This window comes from Amblyomma americanum, chromosome 2, assembly GCF_052857255.1.
Source record: "Amblyomma americanum isolate KBUSLIRL-KWMA chromosome 2, ASM5285725v1, whole genome shotgun sequence".
NCBI lineage: Eukaryota > Metazoa > Arthropoda > Arachnida > Ixodida > Ixodidae > Amblyomma > Amblyomma americanum.
In genome coordinates, this window is record NC_135498.1 from 78,639,022 (window position 1) to 78,660,182 (window position 21,161).

Genomic DNA, 21,161 nt, shown 5'->3' on the forward strand with positions numbered 1-21,161 from the left:
GTCCAACGACCTCTGACAGGCGCACCTTGCGTTGACTGCCCACTCTCTCTCGCAAACGGCCCAACGGCCGACACGAGAGAGATCACAGCACTGCCGCGGGGACAATTTCCTGCAGCGGCGTGCTAGCGGCGCGCATTTCTCTTGTTGCCCCGAGCGCGCACCGGAGCCTTGCTCTGAGCGCGCCCCGGGACGGGGTGACTGTTGAGTGTGTGTATGTACCGCTGGAGGACGGCGTCAATAAACGTCTCCTTCGTGAACTTGGAGGCCTGTTTCTTGCGGCGAGCCGCTCTCCTCTCTTCAGAGGTTGAACGCCGCCGCAGCGGTGCCCCAGGGTGCGTGTGGTGACGGCTGATCGGGGCCCTTGGCTCGCGCGAAGCTCGAACCCGCGGTGGGTAGTGGCCTTTGCCTACTGAGAAACCCACAACTGGCGCCCAACGTGCTAAGTCACTGGCTCTTAGCCTTTGATAGCACATTTGCCGAGCAGGTCGCCTTGACGATCACGCTTGCGCACCATGTCTGCCACCCCCATCGGGGCACTCGGCAGCTACGTGTCGGCTCCCTTAGGAGTCGTAGCGTCCTTTGATCCGTTGGCGGCTGTTCCTTCGAATAGCCAAACACCGTGGTTGGCCGCGGCCCCCATTGGGGCATACGGCGGTACAACCCCCAACGTCGATCACGCAGCTCCCATTGGAGCTGTATCGGGAGCACCCTGCGGTGCACCCGTCAATCACATGCCTCAGCTGTGCGTGCTTTGCACCCAGTGCGAAAGCGGTGCGTGCGACGCTGCCGCAACCGGCAGCCCCGCACAGCAGCAGCCGTGCCCCGCGAGCAGTCAATTGTGCTCTGGGAACGGTGAGGCGCTGGCCCGGCTCCCTGTGGAAACCGCGCCGCTCATCGAACTGGGCGCCTTGCCCCCTGCGTTCGTGCAGCCCGCCCAAGCCTCCTCTGAGGCCGGGGCGCAGTCGCTGCCCAAATAGCGCGGACCCGAGTTCAGTTGCTAGGGTTCACGCTGGGCGAGGGCTCCATTGAGCCCGATGCGGACAAACTCCGAGCCATACTCGAGTTTCCCGTGCCCAAGGACGTACGCGGCCTCCGCCGTTTTCTGGGAATGGCCAATTTCTATCGGTCGTTCATCCCGTCCTGTGCCCGCGTGCAGGCACCCTTGACCAAGCTCTTGGGAAAGACTGCCGCGTGGCGATGGGGGCCCGAGCAAAAGCGATCCTTTCGCCTCCTGTCTAGTGCCATTGCCGAGACAGCGCAGCTCAGGCTACCCGACCTGACCAGACAGTTCGTAGTCCAGACTGACGCGAGCGATCTGGGTTTAGGAGCAGTTCTTCTACAGGATTTCGATGGCGTGCTGCAGCCGCTGGCCTTTGCCAGCCGCTCCTTGCTACCCTCGGAGAGGAATTATTCCGTGACCGAGAAGGAGTGCCTCGCCATCGTGTTTGCACTGCGGAAATTCCACGTCTACCCTGACGGAACGCAATTCGTGGTGCAGAAAGACCACAGTGCGCTCAGTTGGCTGATGCGGCTCCGCGAGCCTGCGGGTCGGCTGGCGCGCTGGGCTCTCCTGATACAGCATTACGACTTTTCGGTGCAGTATCGAAAGGGGAGCACGAACGTGGTAGCTGACGCGCTATCCCGTGCCCCACTCGCCAGCGGCGCCTTGACGCCAGCAGGCGGAGCGGGCGAAAAAGCGGACGAGCCGCCGGGCGGCAAGGAGGGGGAGCCCGCAAACGGGCTAACCCATTCCGCTAACCAGGCAAGCAGCGCTTCGCAAAGCGGGCGGGAGGCAAAGCTCTGCGTGAGCGCCTCGGAGACGCCGTCGCGAGCGGAAATTTTGGCTGCAAACCTGAAGGGGGACGAGACCAGGCCCCCCTCTGGGAGAACTGGAATCGTTTTCAGCCGGAAAGAGCTGCTGATAGCCCAGCAAAATGACCCCATGTGTCGCGAGATGAGCGACGGTCTCAGGGAGACGGAGCGCCGGGACGCTACTTGTATTGTAGCGGGCGCAGGGGGTGAAAGCCAGCGTGGCTCGCGGCGAGCCCCGGGGGATTCATATTTGCTGGGCCATGACGGGCTCGTGCTGAAATACATAGCCACCGATGATGAGTCCATTGACCCGTTCATGGTGGTTATCCCCAAAAGTCTGAGAGGCGCACTGTTGCGATTTTCTCATGACGAACCACTGGCCGGTCACCTGAGTGGCTCCAAAGTTTTTGCAAAACTGAGTCAATCGGTGACGTGGCCCGGCATGAAGCGTGACATTTTCCGCTATTGCCGTTCCTGCCATGTCTGTCAAGCGGTGAAGTCAAGGGGCGGCAAGCCGCCCGGAATGATGAAACCAATTGACAGTGTGCGTCCGTGGCAGATGGCCACCTGCGATCTGATGGGGCCTTTCCCCAGGAGTAAGCAGGGGTTCATTCACCTGATGGTAGTAGCTGACCATTTTTCCAAATGGGTCGAGTTGTACCCGCTTCGGAAAGTGTCAGCACGAGCGGTGCTGGATAAACTCCAGGAAGTGTTCTGTCGGTTCGGCTTTCCGGAAAGACTGATCACGGACAATGCGTCCTATTTCACCGCTCGGGTGTTCGGTAACACGTGCCGTTCCCTCGGAATCGAGCACTACACCACTTCACCCTACCATCCCCAGTCCAACTTGACCGAGCGAATCAACCGAACGCTCAAGCCAATGCTGGCGGCCTTTGCCGAGTGTCAAAAGGACTGGGCAGACCATTTGAGCGAATTTGCGTTCGCCATTCGAACCGCTGAGAATCGCTCAACTGGTTTCTCTCCCGCCTTCCTCAATTTCGGGAGGGAGCTGGCGAATCCGATGTCAAACGTCGTGCAGAGCCAGCTCGGGGATGAGCAGACGCGGGCAGACTGCTCTGCTTATGCGTCGACGCTTCGGGACCGGCTTGGTCGGGCTCTCAATAGAGCAAGGCAGAGTTTGGCGGCAGCCCGAGCCCAACAGAAGGCTCAGTATGACCGCAAGCACCGCAGCCTGACTTTTCAGGCGGGCGATCTTGTCCTGAGGCGTAACCACGTTCTTAGTGATGCGAGCAAGGGGTTCTCAGCCTCGCTCGCTCCTAAGTGGCTTGGTCCGTACCGAGTGGTCAGAGTCTGGTCGCCGCTCGCGTACCTGCTGGAGGATCCCATTACGGGGAAAACCAGCCGTGCCCACATCGCAGACCTGAAGGCCTATGCGTCACGGTCTGACGAGTTTGCGTCGGTACCCATTGGTATCACAAGCAAGCGCAAAGGCACAACTGGTGCTGCGGAACGCACTCGTACCGAGCACCGGTACAATCTGAGGCGACGGTCACCGATGTGATTGATGCCGGATGGCGGACTCTTCCGCAACCGAAGGCACGCAGCCTCAGCTAGCTGGCGAGCTTTCTCGCCGGGCCCTACCCCAGGTGAAGCACGGCGATTTCTTTTTTGTTTTGTTTTCCGCATGCTCAGTTCCAGCCTTGTGCAGTTATTTAGTCGTTTGTTTGTTTTAGTCAGTCTGTAGCATGTTTTTGTTTCCAGTTTATTCGTTGTTTCTCCTAACGTTCCGAGATCTGTACATATGTAATATACGTTTGCGTTGGCGTTCAGTTTTTTTTAAACCAGACTTGTACATATGTAAAGTTCAGCCTACTCGCGATTGCACTTTTCTTGTAGCGCAGAGATGGCCTTCTTTTGTACAGCGCGCCTTCTTTTCATTTACGTTCTGACCCCACTGGTGCGGCCTGCCTCGCGAACACGGGACCGGCTGGTTCGCGGAGGGGTCGGCGAAAGTCTCTCCTTCCGGCTGGGGAGTGGTTTGCTCGTTAAGGAGCGAGTGTCTCGCGGCATGGTCTTTGTGTGGCTATGGGGAGCGTGAAGAGTGCGTCTGAAGAGTGTGTCCTTTGACCCCTGCCACGGTGCCTCGGAACGATTCCGACAAGCGGGTCGTGGTGACTGATCAATGTCCGCTTCTGTGCCGGTGCGTGCCTGGGATGATGTGCGTGTTCCCAAGATCAAAGGCAACGCCGAGAGGGGGGGCAGGAAGGACATCACCCTTTCCCGTTGGGGTTTCCCGCCGAAGGTCGCTGCAGTCTGACGGTGCCCACATATCGTGCTGTGGTGTCGAGTAAGGCAGTAAGCGGACACCAATTGTCTCGACGACTCAGCCATGGCACCAGTGCAGAAGGTCAGCGGTGGGCTAACCGGTGGAGCGGCGGCGAGGCTGGGTCAACCGAAATCTCGTCGGCGTCGACAGGGGCGTGCGGGATCACCGGTCGTCGGGGCCGCGCCGCCGTCCCAGATCAGGCCGGCACCCAAGAAACGCAGCGTCGCTGTGTGGACGTGCCAGGACGGCCAGGAGCCGCCCCTGGCCTTTTTCAGTGGCACACCATGGAAGGAGCAGCGCCGGGTGAGGACCGGGGTGCCGCTGGACTGCGTGCCACGGCTCTTCCGTGGTCACACCATGGCGGACCACGACCGCATGTCGGCGGGAGCAGGGCTTCCTGTGCCAGATGGCGTCGGCTACTGCCATATGTGCCGGGTGGCCGTGTATTTTCAAGCACATTTCACGGGGCAAGTGCACAGGCAGGAATTGAGGCGGCGGGAGGAGGAGCGACAACGAGTGAAGAGGCGAACTGCCGCTGGGAGCCAGAGTGTGGCGGCACTGCCGACGGCGAGCGATCTTTCCGACGTCGAGCTTGCGGCGCTGTGCCGCCGGAGGGCGGAGGCCAGCCCGGCGTTCGCCGCGCTGTTGGCCCCCGGAGTGCCGGCGCCTAGCGGCGGCCAGGCAAGTGGTCCACCCGGATCGGAAACTCCAGGCGAGGAGGTGTCGGGCTGCGGGTCCTCTTCGGGGTCCTCGAGCGTCGTCGACGTCCTCATGCTCAACTTTGATGACCTTGTGGAGGACATGGGACCGCCGACAATAAATCGTCCACCGGGACCCTGAAGGCAGCAAAAGCGCGAGTTGGCCGCCGACAGGCCCAATGGGCCGCGCCACCGAACGTTATGAGGCTGCAGGCCACCTGTCAGCTGGTCTTGTGTGCAGTGTAGTTAGTTGTGTGTTGCAAGTGTTGTTTGTTTTCTGTTCTTATTTGTTTGTCGTTGGGGTATGGCTGGAACTGAAGTGTGGTAGTTTTATGTGGATTTATTTTTTTTATTTTTTTTTTATTATTTTGCCGCATGCTTTCGCCGATGGGTAGGAGGGCATTTAAGGAGAGGAGGATGTGGGAAGCCTGCTGGATTCCCGCCGTGGCGTCTGCGCGGCATCCCGCGTCGCCCTCTTTCCCTTTCTCCCGCCTCGGGCGGCGGAGAGACGGCTGGTGGCTAATCGCTGTCATTCGGCCGCAGCTCCGCCCCCGGCTTCCCAAGGGCCTTTGCCATTGGTGACTTTTGGCGGGAATTCGGGACCCGTTTGGGGTGGTCGCGCGACCGTCTGAGCGGGGCCCAGAGGGGAGACCCCTCCGAGACAGCGTAAGGTGCGTACGTTACTGTTCGTCCGGGCCGGCCTCTGCCGTTCGGACCAGTTCATACTCGAGCTCGCCAGCGTCGGTCCTCGATCCACCGCGGCTCGAGCCTGTCCAGGGGTCCAACGACCTCTGACAGGCGCACCTTGCGTTGACTGCCCACTCTCTCTCGCAAACGGCCCAACGGCCGACACGAGAGAGATCACAGCACTGCCGCGGGGACAATTTCCTGCAGCGGCGTGCTAGCGGCGCGCATTTCTCTTGTTGCCCCGAGCGCGCACCGGAGCCTTGCTCTGAGCGCGCCCCGGGACGGGGTGACTGTTGAGTGTGTGTATGTACCGCTGGAGGACGGCGTCAATAAACGTCTCCTTCGTGAACTTGGAGGCCTGTTTCTTGCGGCGAGCCGCTCTCCTCTCTTCAGAGGTTGAACGCCGCCGCAGCGGTGCCCCAGGGTGCGTGTGGTGACGGCTGATCGGGGCCCTTGGCTCGCGCGAAGCTCGAACCCGCGGTGGGTAGTGGCATTTGCCTACTGAGAAACCCACAAGCTCAAACATATTACTTTGTCAGATATCTTAAGCCGGGCACTGAAGATAGCGGGTCGGGACCAATTTTTGATTGTGGGAGATTTCAATGCTTCCAGCTAATTATGGGGCTACGAAAAGGGGGAAGCACGAGATAGAAAGCTAGCGGAGCTTATCTCAACGCTAGGCATCACCCTCCAGACCGACCCTGCGCATCCCACACGAATGAGAAACTCTTTGACTCGGGACACGTGTCCTGATCTCGCACTTTCCAAACACATCCAACACGTGGAATGGAACAACACAGAAGAGACACTAGGCATTGACCACTGCATCATTAACACACTTATTCACACGCGGCCACTCAAAAGGCCGCTCACACAAGCTCGACTCCCAGACTGGCAGGCTCTCAGAAAGTCCCTGCCCTCAGCCAACCTGATTAAAGATGGATACAATCAGTGGGCCCAAACACTTATGACAACACTCATGCAACACGAGACACAGATACAGACCACGGAAGACTGCACTGCGGTGGATAAACATCTAGTACACATCTGGGAAGCCCGCCGCAGCCTCACCAAACGTTGGAAAAGACAGAAACATAACAGAATACTCAAGAAGCGCATCCTACATCTCACTCACAAAGCAGCTCAGTATACCTCCCAGCTTGCTGACGCCTACTGGATAGATCCCTGTGCTATGGCTGCCAGGCAGATGTCCGGCAAGAGCACTTAAAGGCTTTTCCGCAGCCTTATAGAGACTGCACAGACCCGGGGCGAAACACAACGCCACTTACAACGAGCACTCCATAATTTCAAGGGAGCACAACACAACTTGCAGAGACACTCAGGGACAAGTATCTCTGCTGCAAACAGGACCCTCGCGGTCAGGAGTATCTCTACGCAGGCAAAGATAATCCTGAGTTGAACCAACCGTTCTAATTATTTGATCTCAATGCAGGCGTGACGAAAATGAGAAGTACTGCGCCAGGACGGGACAAGGTGACAGTTAAGCTGCTGGCTAATCTTCCTGACCAGGCGTATGAGGCCCTTCTGAAATACATCAACACTATATGGAAGGGCGAGAACCTGCTCCCCCTTGAATGGAAAACAGCCCTAGTAACCTTCATCCACAAGGCGGGAAAGGAAATCAACACAGGCAACTTGAGGCCTATCTCGTTCACCCCGTGTGTGGGCAAGCTGATGGAAACCGTGGTGCGGGATAGGCTCTCCGAATATTTGGAGCAACGAAACACATTTCCAGACACTATGTTCGGCTTTCGGTCACGTAATCGGTACAGGACGTACTCCTCCAACTCAACAGACACATAATACAACCAGTCGAACACCCACATATTGACAAGGTCGTCTTGGCCTTGGACTTGAAAGGAGCCTTCGACAACATCAAACGCAGCGTCATACTGACGCACCTCAATGAAACGAACTGTGGCCGCAAAACTTTCAACTATATCATATACTTCCTGATCGACCGAGCCGCACTAATCAGAATCCAAGAGGCAGAATTTGGTCCGTATCAAATGGGTACGCGGGGGACACCACAAGGCGCGGTGCTATCCCCCCTACTCTTTAATTTGGCGATGCTTCATCTGCCGGACCAGTTGAATGGTATCGAAAGAATACGGATGCGCTGTATGCCGACGATATCACGATCTGGGCCACAGAGAGAAACTTAGGGCGCATGGAAGAATGCCTGCAAACAGCTGCTCGCGTAGTGGATCGCTACGCAGGGCACTGTAGTCTCCAATGCGCGCCCAACAAGTCTGAATTTGTGCACCTTAGGGCCTACGCTAAGGACACTACCCAAATACATCTCACCTTAACAAGTGGCCTCATACACGAGGCCAAAGAAATTCGAATACTCGGGCTCTTAATTCATAACCAAAGAAGAGTAGACACAACATTGCACAAACTCCGCAAAGTTGGAGACAAAGTAGGCCGTATAGTCCGTTGCGTCTCCAAGAAGAGAGGGGGTTTGCGAAGCAGGGATGCCGTGCGGCTGGCCCATGCTGGCGTGTTCTTGCTGGTGCTTGGCTTCGAGCTCAACTGTGGTGTCCTGGTGGTGCCTACGTGGTTATCTCTGGTGAGGCCGTTCTGCGTGGGGGATTTGGCCAGGTCTCAGGTTAGGTCTGTAGGCCAGGTTAATGTGCATTTGAGGGTGCGTTTGGCTCAGGTATGTCGCTGACCTCGCCGGGTGGAGGGTCGGCAACCTGGTTTGCCAGCTTGCCCACCCAAAGCTTGCCGCAAGAAAATTTTCGTAAAAATGGAATTGACATCATCCCTGTGGCTCTCGTGCCGATCGGTGCGGGAACGATCAAGATGAAAAGCTCCAAGGTCCTTCAGCAGGAGCTAAGATCTCTCACTACCCAGTACCTCCAGATCTCTGAGGTGCGACCGTTCGGCAGGAGAGGCATTGTTTGCAGGTCCGCTGACATTGATTGTGTCACAGGCCTGCTCCAGTGCAAAATTTTTCAGTCATTAGCGGTTAAAGCCTTCATCCCGGAACAGCTCGCATGTTCCAAAGGTATTGTTCGTGGCGTGGACCCAGCATCTTCCCCGCAGGATATACTGGAGGAGTTTCAGGATGCAGGTGTGGGGGTTCTTTCTGTCTACCGGTGCAGTAGAGAATTCAATGGTGTGCGTGTTGCGACAGAGTCAGTTATCACTACGTTTGCTGGTTCCTCCTGTCCTTCTGAACTCAAGGTTTGGCCGATAGTGTATCGTGTGGACCCTCTGTAGCCCCGTCCTCTTCAGTGCAACAACTGTTGGCGTTTCGGTCACAGTGGTAAAGCGTGTAAGTCGGCGACCCGCTGCCGTGTTTGTGGAGAAGGGCATTCAGATAACAGCTGCGCCTCTGATCAGCCCCAGTGTTGCCTATGCAAGGGCAACCACTCAGCTGATGATGTCAACTGCTAGAAACGAGCCGACGAACAAAGCCTGCTCGATATCATTCAAGCGAAACGATGTTCGAGAGCAGATGCTTATGCACTTCTGGATAGGAGGGATACTACATATGCCAGCCGTGCGCGAAGCTCTGTTGCTGATATACCGTCAAGTTTGTCTACTTCAATAGTGTCCTCAGTAGAACAGGCTCTTTCTGTGGTGGTCGAGCGAATCTGGGCAGTTTCACCGAGGCTCTATCTCAACTTGTTGCTGGCCAATCTCTGCCTACTGAATCACATGTTTCGGCGGCTACGCCGGCATCACTCCCAAGTGCTGCTAGTAAGAGTCATTCCATGTCGCCTCCTACCGTGCCCCAAGTACCGCCTGCCAACAGCGCTCCTGAGAGTGTCGCTCACGTAGATACTTGTAGCATGGACGTTGAAATGCTCACCACTTCCCAGAAGCGTCGAGCTTCTTCCTCACCCTCGAAGTCAGCTGTTCCGCAAGTCAAAGCAAAGAAAGGACCCCCCAAATTAATTCCCCAGACTGATGTGCTGAAGGAGGCTGTTGATGCCTCTTTAATCAGTCGATAATCATGGCGGGTCTAAAAGTTATGCAGTGGCATTGTCGCTCCGTACATTCTTCTTTACCGGATCTTGAATTACTTCTTCATAAACATAATCCAGATATTGTGATATTGCAAGAAACGTGGCTTTCTCCACTTAAATCATTCACATTTAAAAATTTCGTGTTTTCAGGGTAGATCGCGTTAATGGCAGGGGTGGTGGGTTAATAACTATGATCGCTACGAAAATATGTCACCGGGCATCAATCTCGCAGAGAGTTATGCGCCCTGACTGTGAGTTGGTGGCGGCTGAAATCTCCCTTCCACAGTGCGCCAAAGTCACTATTGCTAACGTCTACTTCCCAATCGGTGTTCACAGGACAGACTGTTTGGATACCTTACTGAGCGGCGCAAACAGCACAGTCATCGCAGGAGATTTTAATTCGCACCACAGTGTCTGGGATAGTCACTCTGACTCCTGCGGCCAGCTTCTGTGGTCCTGGATGTCAATGAATGCAGTGCGCTGCTGTAATTCCGGAGCAGTAACCTTTATGCGAGGAGGATCCCGTTCAATCATAGATTTAACATTAGCATCTCGTGGGGTTGGCGTATCTGCATGGTCAACTGAAGACTCAGGTACATCTAGTGACCACTTTCCAATAACCTTTTCTATTATATCCTCGCCTATCAGAAAAGGTGGTGCAACCATGAAATTTGTAAACCACATTATGTACAAAAAATTGATATCTGCCTCACTCCCCTCCATAGTTAGCTCAGGTCGAGCCCAAAAAGCTCAGCGGACAATTACCTTTCTGCAAGATGCTGCTGAGAGCTCTGTATTCTCGGTGTGCACTACTGCTCCTGCCAGACAGCCGCCTCCTTGGTGGACGGAGGAGTGTGAGAAAGCTTATCGTCGTAGAAAAGCAGCCTGGAAAAGCCTTTCCTATAATCAGAGCCCAGCTAATTGGATAAATTATAAGTTCTTCTCTGCATATTTCAAAAGAACTGTTAAAAAGGCAACGGAGGATTATAATCAAAATTTAAACACGTATCTCTCAAAACCCCAGAATAAGAAGGCTCTCTATAGATTCATGGCGCAGAATAACAGCTCTCCGGCCTCCAATCGCATAAGGTCAATGGTAATGTCTCCGCAGGAGGCTAAGCAAAACCTTGAACGCATCGCGCAGGGGCTGGCCTTACGTTTCCAGGCACAGAAAGCAGAACCTTTGCACACTCTCACCCCCAGCTCGGACTGTCCTCAGGTCGACGTGTCGGAGCTCCTGCAAATTGTTTCCTCGATGCACTCTGCTGCTCCGGGATCTGACGGGATTACTGTGGGCATGTTAAAGATTTTAGCGCACGACTTTCCAACTCACCTTCTAGATATTGTAAATGCGTCATTGGAAACCTCTTGGATTCCTCACAGTTGGAAAATTGCGAAAATAATTTTATTTAAAAAAAATGCAGACAATGGATTTCAATTAGAGAATATTCGGCCGATTGCTTTAACCTCAAATTTAGTAAAGCTAATAGAAAGAGTAGTACACAGTAGCCTCACAAAGCATGTTCATCATATCAACGGCCTCAGCCCCGCACAGATTGGCTTTCGTCGCGGTTGTTCCATATGGTCCGCGCATGTGGATCTCGAGAGCCAAATACGACTCTCAATGCGCCAGAGAGAAGTTTCGGCTTTGGTGACGCTTGACGTTGCGAAGGCCTATGACAGCGTGTAGCACACAGTCCTCATTAACAATCTTGCTCAACTACAACCACCGCATTACCTCTACGCCTGGATTTGTGAATTTCTAAAAGATAGATTTTTCTTCTGTACAGACGGACCTTTTTGTTCTGATACCTATGGTCAATCAAGAGGTGTGCCGCAAGGCTCTGTTCTTTTATCCGCTGCTTTTCAACATATTAGTTCGTGACATCCCCATTCATCCTAACGTTACAGTTTATGTATACGCAGATGATATAGCTTTTTTCGCATCAGCAAAGGATATTCATGTGCTCTACGGGTATTTGCAGGCATATCTGAATGCTCTTGAAGTCTGGTTGGACCAAATCAATTTATCACTTAATGTCAGCAAATGTGGCGTGCTGGTATTTCCACCCGACGTTCCTATGTACATCTCGCTAGCCTACCGCTCCACTCCAATTCCGCAGGTGGAGTCGGTTAAATGCCTAGGTGTTACTTATGACCAAAATTTGGACTGGCGACACCATATTAAGAATAATGTTATTAAAGGGGAACGTGCACTGGGCCGTTTGACCCGAGTTGGCAATAAAAAGTTTGGCATGCGTCGTGACACGCTACTGTTGCTCTATAAGGCTTATATGAGACTGATTCTGGAATTTGGTTGCCCCTTGTTCTCTGGTAGCGCGCACTACAAGCTGCAGCCATTAGCCTTACTGGAAAGGCGTGCCCTACGGCTATGCGTCGGGCTCGCAAAATCAGCTTCCAACACTGTCCTTTATCTGGAAGCCCGTATCCCCAACCTCTATTCCCGCTTCCAACTTCTAACAGTGCGTACTTTCCTTAAGTCTTTTGACCCGGCCCCAGGCGTTAGTATTCCAATTTTTGTATCCCAAACACACCTTTTTTGACTAATCACTGGCCACGTTATCAGCTTCCGCAAGTTAGGTTCACGCAGAATCTGTTAGCTCCGCTTCAGGTTGATCTGATCTCCTTGCAACGAGTTGCTGACACGCAGGCTGATCCCGTCTTCTATTACGACTTTATTTTCCCGTCCCATGCGAAGCATATGCCCGCACATACCCTAAATGGTCTTCTTTCTGAACACCTACAGAATTTTCCACATCATACTGTTCTCTCCGCTGATGCCTCCGGCAGCTGTGAGAAGGCGGCGATTGGCATATATTCGCAGGATCTAGCTTGGAGCTACTCCGTTCGTATCCCTGATTATACTCCTATATTCTTCGCAGAGTTTTTAGCCATTGGTTTGGCTCTTCTCAAAATTCCTAGACATGTCCCACGGGTTCTTATTCTTACAGACTGCCTTTCAGCTATTGTCTCTCTCCAAAATTCTGAAAAATCTTTCTTGACTCGTTCACTTAGGTTTTTTGTTCCGAGCACAGTGCGCGAGATCCGTTTGGTCTTGGTACCTGGGCATTCAGGCGTCTATTTTAACGAGGTGGCTGATTTATTGGCAAGGTAAGCTCTCAGCGCACCTGTAATATATCCCGTTCCTCATCTCATTCTGTTAGCAGCTTCACGTTTCCAGCGGTTCCAACATAATTCAGCCACTTTGAGTGATCCGTTGCTCAATACCGTGGACTTTCAACACCTAAAGTACCCATGGAATATCCGGTGGTGTAAGTCAAGGCTTTGTGAAGTGTCCATGACGCTCCTGCGATGTAGAATCCCTCACTTAAACTTGTACTTATGCAGGTGTGGGTTCGCTGCGACAAACCTTTGTGTATCATGTGGGCAAGTTGAATCAATCAATCATTTTCTCCTCTCTTGCCGGCGGTTCGCGGTTCAGAGAAAGCAATATCTGGAGGTTCCTCTTTCGCGACTAGGACTGCCTCTGTCTCTTCAAGTTCTTCTATCGTTCGGTGCGAGCGCCAAGGGATTCCCGTTAAGCAGTGTACGCGGCTACCTTCACGATTACATAAGTGCAACTAATCGATTATCTTGTTAGCTATATACAAAATTCTTTCGCATGTCCAAAAAAGGCTAGATTGATTCTATTCCGGATGACTCATGCCTCTTGAATTCATTTTATTTTTCGAATTTTTTTATCTTGATCCAGTCTTCTGACGTTTCCTTCTCCGCGCAAATGCTTCATTGGCATTCTACTCTATACCTTGGCCAATCCCCCCCACGTAGGTATGTGCCATATTATTTGAGGAGAAGAAGAAGAAAAAGAAGAAATGATGAAGAGGGCACTTGACCGTCCTGTGTCCACCTCCAAAGCGAGACTTCTTGCATTGGGAGTGGTGAACGCTTTTCAGGAGCTCAAGGAATCCTAACTCACAAATCAATACACGAGGCTAGCCCAAACGAAGTCGGGTCGGCACTTGCTAGTCCGCCTTCACATCCAACATGATTTTCACATTCAGGAGCGGGTTCGAGTGCTGAACTCTGGAGACGCGTCGTTAAAGTTCGACCCCTCCCCACTTAGATGGTCAAGGAGGATTACAGTGGTCGTCGTCAGGCTAGGGCGGAAGCCTTTGCGCACCACTGTGGCAACAAACATGGTGACTTTTACGTAGATGTAGCTGGGCCGACCCACGGGGGGTGGTACACGGCCGCGGTCATACATCAAGAAATACAGGTGGATGGGTTTTCCTTTCGAGCCCCAGGCACAACACAAGCTGAAGAGGTTGCCATCGCCCTAGCTGCTTCTGATTCAAAATCGAAACACATAACAGACTCGCGTTCGGCATGTCGCAATTATGAGGCTGGCTGGATAACTCCACTACCTGAACGAATACTAAGGAACTGCAGCCGGGATACCGATCCTACACCCCGCTGCCTGGTTTGGACTCCGGGCCACCAGGGCCTAGCAGGAGACGAAGCTGCAGACGCGGCGTCCCGAGCACTCATAATAAGGACTCCACTAAGGAATAAGGAATAAGGACTCCACCTATAGCGGGGCTCTTTAAATAGCCTCACCCCTTTCATTCAATAAAGGCTTTTCACCACCACCACCCGTGTGCTGTGCGACGTCAGTGCGCGTTAAACATCTCCACGTGGTCGAAATTTTTCCGGAGCCCTCCACTACGGGACCTCTTTCATCCTTTCTTTTTTCACTCCCTTCTTTATCCGTTTCCTTATGGCGCGGTTCAGATTTCAGCTGATATATGAGACAGACATTGCGGCATTTCCTTTCCACCAAATCCAACTATTATTGTTATTATTATTGGGCAAGCAGACACGGCTTTTCGTCTGTAACGTTCAGTGCATGCCGCGCACTGGATAGGCTGCGCACACACCCTGGCGTCCCCGCCGCGGAGGCTCAGTGGTTAGGACACTCGCCAATTGAGCCGGTGTACCCAGGTTCGATCCCGACTGCGGCAGCCGTGTTTCGAGGGAGGCGAAACGCAAAGGGGCATGCGTGCTGTGTGATTTCAGTGCACGTGAAAGATCCCTTGGTGGTCGCAAATATCCGGAACCCATGCCCCGCCGCGGTGGCTCAGTGGTTAGGGCGCTCGACTACTGATCCGGAGTTCCCGGGTTTGAACTTGACCGCGGCGGCTGCGTTTTTATGGAGGAAAAACGCTAAGGCGCCCGTGTGCTGTGCGATGTCAGTGCACGTTAAAGATCCCTAGGTGGTCGAAATTATTACGGAGCCCTCCACTATGGCACCTCTTCTTCCTTTCTTCTTTCACTCCCTCCTTTATTCCTTCCCTTACGGCGCGGTTCAGGTGTCCAGATACTGCGCCATTTCCTTTCCCCCAAAAACCAATTAATATTTTATCACCATGACACCTCTCTTTTTTCTTTCACGCCCACCTTTCTTCCTTCACTTAGGGCGAGCTTTTGCTGTCCACCGAGATTAGAGAGACAATAACTGCGCCGTTTACTTTCCTGAAAAAATTCAAATTTTTCACCCGCAACGGTGGCTCAGTGGTTAGGGCGCTCGACTACTGATCCGGAGCTCCCGGGCTCGAACCCGACCGCGGCGGCTGCATTTTCATGAAGGAAAAACGCTAAGGCGTCCGTGTGCTGTGCGATGCTAGTGCACGTCAAAGCCCCAGGTGGTCAAAAATATTCCGGAGCTGACGACCTCGCGACCGCTGCACACCAACTACCTGCCAGCGATCTGCCCCTTGCGCTGGAGGACGTGCGTGCGGCCATCCACGACCATCTCCGAAAGCAGCACCCCGACCCACGCATCGCGGGAGGTGAGCGCATCGACAGTGTCACCGGCTGTCGCGCACTTACACGGTCACAACGTGCAATGATCCTCCGCGCGCGCATTGGCTGCGTGTGGCCCGGGGATCGACGGGTGCGTCACGGAATCGCGACGAGTGATGTGTGTGACGAATGCGGTGCAGTGGAAACACTAGAACATCTGCTCCTTCGCTGTTCCGCGTTCGCCGATGCTCGTCGCGATATGATCGCGGCCTATAGGGCGCAGGGCATACTACCAGACTCCATCAAGACGCTATTGTGGCCGCAGGGCAGTGCGCGCACCCGTGAGCGAACTTTGGTGAGCCTCTGTGCATTCCTCGAACACACGGGCTTGACGTCCCGTCTGTTCTCCGTCAGGTAGTTACACGCAGTGACCGAACGCTCCGCAAGTTCTATCTTGAACGATTAATAACTGGACGCCCCACTCCAGTTGCAACCTACACAGTGCTGTGCGCGTGTGTGATTTAATTCCTCTAAAATGAACTAATCACGCGCACAACCTGGACACATTTCTTATTGTGTAAATAGTTTGTACATATTACTTCTCCCCCCGTCCTCTATTCCTGTCCCCTCACCTCTTTCATTTCATTTCTCCATTCTGCCTGCTGTCCTTTATTTCCGCTGCCCCAGCTCAGGTGCTTCAGTATCGATGGCAGATGCCGGGGCGAGCAAAAATCTTTTCCTTCCTTTTTTACTATTATTTTTTTAATAAAACCACTACCACTACCACCACGTCGCGCCGAACTGGCGATGGTCTTCCGTGGAGCCCTTGGCAACGCTGCAACACGCTGTCGCGTGCCGTTCTGAAAAGACAAAGCTTGAGAGTCCTGCAAATTTTCATTTATTTTGTGCATTTTTCTAGTGTTTATTTGCTATTTTCTGCTACTTTTGTTTCGTTTAAATATATTTATTTATTTTGCCTTTTCTTTTTATTTTTCAATACTGTTTCTTTATATTTTATACATGATGCTTAAGAACTGTTGCGTAATCAACGTTTTCATTTTTTCTTATTTTAGCACACAACTTATGGTTGAAAGTTGGTGCGGACAACTTCCGTCTATAGCTTTCGTCTATAACTTCGTCTACAACTTCCGTCTAGAATTTCTGTCCACGCCACTCATGAGAAAAGAAAGGCATTCGCTTTAAAAACACAACACTCATCCAAAACGAGCAATGATGGTTGCAGTACACAGGGGAGATACTTTTCGTTTTGATATAAATATAGTGCTATTTTCTGCCTCAAACGTGGGTTGAAAATAGAAACCTAGCGCAACCAGCGGAGTGGAAGGCATCTTTGAGCCTTCAAGAGAAGCAAATCCTATCCATCCCCGCAATGTTCATGTGAATCTGCGTAAAGTACTTGTGTGCTAATGATGGCTCTTTATCGGAACATGAAATCTCTTTAGGATGAATGCACTGGCTCCATTCGCAGTGCTTTCTGTACGTGGCTTGTCATGACGCTTTAAAATTCAACGACACGGCCATTCACATTTATTCGCTGTATGTGTTCACCTGACCGCATTATATAGTTTTGCTGTCAATCACGGTATATGTTTTCATTCCTATGATGAATTTGCAGTGTATAGTTTCACGATTATGCACATATATATATATATATATATATATATATATATATGTGCATATATATATATATATATATATATATATATATAATATATATATATATATATATATATATATATATATAATTATAAAGCAGGAGATAAACAACCATGCCGCCGGTGGGATCCGAACCGACGACCTCCATATATGGCGTCCGGTGCTCTACCAACTGAGCTACGGCGACGGCTGTCCAGTCTGCTGATTTCGTGGGTATTTATGTTTTGCGCGTAAGCGAACCATGAGAGTTCTCACCAGCGCCACCGTCGTCTAAAGCGGTGGACGTAGCACGTCCTGCTATGCCGCGAGTGTAACGTAGAACGTCATCTAACGGTGAGGGCGGAAACTGTGCGAGAGCCCCCTTTTTCTACCTATGGTATCAAGACTGCCAGAACCGAGACCCGCGTTAAGCTATTGCAGACAAGGCAAATGAAATGAGGGGCTTGTTTGACAGACAGACAGACAGACAGACAAACGGACAGACAAGCGGACGGACGGACGGACGGACGGACAGACAGACAGACAGACAGACAGACAGACAGACAGACAGACGGACTGACTGACTGACTGACTGACTGACTGACTGACTGACTGACTGACTGACTGACTGACTGACTGACTGACTGACTGACCGACTGACCGACTGACTGACCGACTGACTGACTGACTGACTGACTGACTGACTGACTGACTGACTGACTGACCGACTGACCGACTGACCGACCGACCGACTGACCGACTGACCGACTAACCGACTGACCGACTGGCCGACTGACCGACTGACCGACTGACCGACTGACCGACTGACCGACTGACTGACTGACTGACTGACTGACTGACTGACTGACTGACCGACTGACCGACTGACTGACTGACTGACTGACGGACAGACAGACTTTATTGAGCAAGTGAGTTTTAGACCCAGCTGGGTCTCTGGGCCACTGCGTGGTCCCGCACTGCATCAAGTAGGTCATGCCGGGACATGACGTCGGCAGCCAGAGTCACCGCAGCAAGCTGCGATGTCGGGTCTGCAGACATAAGCAGGACCTCGCAGTCCTCCCAGCTCGAGATGGCGTGCTGTCCCCTCGGGGGAGGGCCAGAAGGGCAGCCGAAAAGGATATGGGAGAGTGTGGCGTGGGGGTCACCGCATAGGGAGCATGCAGGGGATGTGCCGCAATAGTGGGATAAAAGCTGAGGGGATGACAGAGAGCGGGTCTGGAGGCGTCTGAAGAGGATCTGTTGGGAGTGTGTAAGAGAGGGGTGGGCAGGAAGGTAAGTCCGACGGTCCAAACGGGGTATTTGCGTGAGCTCCGCAAAGGTGTGCGCCCGCTCCCTCAAGAATCCTGGATCGAGACTGTCCTGAGCCCGGCAAATCAAACCTCGCGAAAATTTATCGGCAGCCTCGTTTCCAGGGTTCCCAGAGTGAGCCGGCACCCAGTGAAGCTCTATCTACCCTGCGCGGTAAATTTTGGGTAGGGATGTTCAACAATTGCCAGGCAGGGGCGTTAATCCTGCCCCTGGCAAAGTTGGACAGAGCCGTTTTGGAGTCGCTGAAGATGTATTGGGCGTCCAAATGTGCAAGGCTAGGGCGATGGCGGTCTCCTCTGCCTCCTCAGAGGCAGAGCCCGAGGGAAGACGGTCAGTTAGGGGGTGAGGTAGGGTTGGATTGTAGGCAATTGCTACCGCTTCATGCGCTGTACATGCGGCGTCTACCCAAACGGCATCGTAGGCTTGCCCATAATACTTATGGAAGGCATTAGCGCGAGCTACGCGGCGAGGGATGTGATATTGGGGATGGACGTTTCGAGGAAGGGATTTCACAACGAGAGGTGTATGGATGTGTCGAGGGATGGCTTTAAGGGTTTACTGGTTAGCGGGTATGTTGATGCGAAGGAAGGAGAGTATATGGCGGCCAGTGGCGCTCGTGGCAAGTCTAAGGTACTGTGTCTGAAGGTGCGCGTCAACTAGTGCAAGAAGTTTGGCTGTGCTAGTGCTACGAGGTAGGTTTAGGGCTGCCTTAGTCGCAAGGCGGATCATTGTGTTCACGCGTTCGGTTTCCGTGCGGTTCAATTTGTGATATGGGGTTGCGTACAGAATGCGTGCACTACTTTCATGTTGTCCGCTTCGTCTAAACCCTTGTTAAGGGAGGACACTCGGCGTAGAAGGTGCAACATGGTTTGCGTGGAGGCCTTGAGTCTTTTAAGGGTGCGTTCATTTCGTCCAGAATCCTGCAAGTAGAGGCCAAGAATGCAGAGGGCGGGTGTGATGTGGATAGGGGATCCTTTTAAAGTGATTTGGATAGGCGAGTTAGCGCCAGATTTTGGTCTAATTAGGAAGAGCGCGGACTTAGATGGGGAACATTCGATCCCGATGGATGACGCGTGAGAGGAGATTGTGTTTGCTGCTAACTGAAGAGTTTCCTCATTTTCCCCGTCAGAGCCATGAGTGGTCCATGTGGTAATATCATCAGCGTGCAAGGTATGCTTTAGGTGTGGGATTAGAGCCAGTTTGTGAGCTAGGGGATGAGAGCAACGTTAAAGAAAAGGGGAAAAAGCGCCGCCCCTTGAGGGGTTCCGAGCTCTCCGAGTGTGTAAGGGGATGTGGTAATCTGATCTATGCGCAGGGAGGCAGTGCGGCCCGAGAGAAACGCCTCGAGCGTAGTTGTAGGTTTTAGGGCCTACCTGAAGAGCCTGCAGTTCCCGTAAGATATTAAGGATATTAAAGACATAATAAACAGATATTAAGGGTATTAAAAGATATTAAGGATATTAAGTTATTAAACATATTAAGGAAGCCAACAGACACCGAAACCAAGGTGTATAGGGGAATGTTGGTAATTTTTTTTTAAATTTGTAGTGCCAATAAATTGGTTTAAAGAAAATTAGTTATAAAGTAGCAGAAAAAACAACCATGCCGCCGGTGGGATCCAAACCCACGACATCCGAATATCGCGTCCGGTGCTCTACCAACTGAGCTACGGCGACTGCTGTCCAGTCTGCTGATTTCGCGGGTATTTATGTGTTGCGTGCAAGCGAACCTTGAGAGTGCTCACCAGCGCCACCCTCGTCCAAAGCGGTGGACGTAGCACGTCCTGTTATACCGCGAGTGTGACGTAGAACGTCATATAACGGCGAGGGCGGAAACTGAGCGAGAGCCCTCTTATGCTACCTATGGCATCAATACTGCCAGAACCGAGACCCTCGTAAAGCTGTTAGCAGACAAGGCAAACGAAATGAGGGGTTTGTTTGACAAACATATTAAAGAAGCCGACAGTCACCGGAACCAAGGTGTATATTGGAATGATGGTAATTGTTTTTAATTTGTAGCGCCAATCAATAGACCATATGCGAAATGCGCAGCGCCATCTTGTTCACAAGTTGAGAGGTAGGTCGGCCATCTTGGTAACGGCAAGGAAGCAGCATAACTGCCATTACTCTATGGGAAGCGGAGACTGTATGCGCAAGACCCGCGCGGATTCATAAGCCGCAGATCGACCCGCATCGTATAGCGAAAATGCCGACGCACTGCTGTGTCCCCTGGTGTAAACAGCGAGGGCCCAATGATCCCGGCGGTAACAAGGTGCGTGGTATTGACTTTCACACCCGTGTAATCCGTGCCCGAGACGTAGAAAAACATCGGACGTACCCAGTACCCTTTATTAATAGATAGTCGTCTCGGGGAAAAAAGATAAATAACCTCGAGTTGACTACAAATGACAATACCCTGTTGTACCTTAACCGATGTTCGTGAAAGTTGTGAAAGACTTCCTTTCCTTCTCGCGTCACCCCGCGGTGTGCCCGTGTTATCTGCATGTACAGCAGCACGACCATTTTTTTACCCAACAGCCGCGGCAGCAGCCGGGCCATGTCGTTAGAGCAAATTCAGATGCTGTGAATGTGCAAAGGCTGTAAATATTAGGGACATGGCGCTTGGTTTTGTAAGCCCGTGGTCACAAGAGCCTGCATTAATGCTGAGCTGTGCTCAGGTACAGGCTAACCTTCGCGCTGCGATTGAGGTGCCGGATAGTGCGGATAAAGCGGTGGACGCACATTTTCGCGCCGGTGGCACACGGGGACTTACGATCGTGATCAATTATCGCTCTTACCCGGTCCAACTAACCGAACCGCACTGAGTTTGCCGAGCTCTAAACGATCTCCTACGATTGCGCCCGATGGCAATTTGTTTAATAATCCGCTTCCCTGAAAAATCGCGATC